The sequence below is a fragment of the Vidua chalybeata genome, chromosome 1 (assembly GCF_026979565.1).
Source record: "Vidua chalybeata isolate OUT-0048 chromosome 1, bVidCha1 merged haplotype, whole genome shotgun sequence".
In the NCBI taxonomy this organism is placed as follows: domain Eukaryota; kingdom Metazoa; phylum Chordata; class Aves; order Passeriformes; family Viduidae; genus Vidua; species Vidua chalybeata.
In genome coordinates, this window is record NC_071530.1 from 495,995 (window position 1) to 497,722 (window position 1,728).

Here is a 1,728-nt window from a genome sequence, read left to right on the forward strand (position 1 = left end):
TGGAAAGGGGACTGGGATTAGGATTTAACTGGGACTGTGACTAGACTGGGGTTGAGACCGGGACCACAACTGGACAGGACAGGGACTAGATGAGGTCTGGGCTGAGACAGGGACTGGACCGGACTGGGAGTGGGACAGGAACTAGAACTACAACAGAGACTAGAATTCGGATTGGATAGAGATTAGGATTAGACTGGGATCGGCCTAGCACAAGGGCTGATCTGGGACTGGTACTGGGGCTGATGCTGGAACTAGCCTGGGAAGAGGGTTAGGCTGGGCCAGGATGGCAGGACTGGGGCAGGGAGGCTCCCACCAGGACCCAGCTGGGGCTGTGCCTGGATGCTTTGCTGCTGCCCCACACGGCCCCGTGTTCCCGTGTCCAAGTGTCCCACTGTCCCCGTGTCTCCGTGTCCTGGTGCGCCAGCGACCCCACATCCCGGTGTCCCAGTGTCTTGGTGTCCCACTGTACTTTATTCTGGTGTCTTGGTGTCTAAATGTACCCATGTCCCTGTGGCCCAGTGTCCCGATGTCCTGGTAACCCAGTGTCCCCATGGTGTCCTCATGTCCCAGTGTCCCCAGGTCCCCATGTCCCAGTGTCCCAGTGTCCCGATGTCCTGGTAACGCAGTGTCCCCATGGTGTCCCAGTGTCCCAGTGTCCCCAGGTCCCCATGTCCCTGTGCCCCAGTGTCCCGATGTCCTGGTAACGCAGTGTCCCCATGATGTCCTCATGTCCCAGTGTCCCCAGGTCCCCATGTCCTGTGTTCCCGCACCCAGGTGTCCCCGTGTCCCCCCTGTCCGGGCGTGCGGCCTCGCTGCACAGCGGGGCTGGGACCGGAGTGCGCCCCGGTGTGCCGGGGGCGGCGCGGGGCCTTGCGGGGATCCGGGGGAGGGGGCGTGGCTCTGCTGTCGGTGGGCGTGTCTGGGGCGGGGCGGGGCGGGGCCAAGGGGCCCGCTGGGCGCCCCCGGGCGGGGCGGGGCGGGGGTCCCGGGCCCCCCCGCGGCCATTGGCTGCGCCCGCGCTGGCCCCGCCCCGGCCCCGCTGTCAACACGCAGCGCCCGCCGGGCCGGGCCGGGCCGGGCCGAGCGCACGGACCCGCCCGAGCCGAGCCGAGCCGAGCCGAGCCGAGCCGAGCTCAGCCCGCCCGAGCCGGGCCGCGCCCGCCCGAGCCTAGCCGAACGGAGCCGAGCCGAGCCGAGCCCGGCCGAACCCAGTGCAGCCGAGCGCAGCCGAACCCAGCCCAGCCGAACCGCGCCGAACCCAGCCGAGCCCCGCACGAGCTCGGCCGAACCGGGCCGGGCCGAACCGACCCTGCCGAACCGAACCGAACCGAACCGAAGCGGGCCGAACCCCGCCGAACCGAACCGGCCGAGCCCGGCTCGGCCCGGCCGTTCCGAACGGAGCCGAACCGTTCCGACCTGTTCCGAGCGGCGCCGAGCGCGCGGGGCGGGTCCCGGTCCCCCCCGGCCGCTCCGTGACTAAATAAGGCCGATGGCGCGGCGCGCACCGGGCGGGTAGAGCGGGGGGGGCCCGGCCCCGCCGCCCCCCCTCCGGCTCCCCGCCCCGGACCCCCCCCCGGCCCCGCAGCTCCGCACCGGGGCGGGCGGGGTCCGGTCCCGGCGGCCCCGGGCCGGGAGGGCCCCCCCCGGTGCCCGGGGCCCCCCCCGGAGCGGCGCCGTCCTTGGCTCAAGGGCAGCGGGACCCCCCGCGGCGCGGGGCCCCCCCCCGGC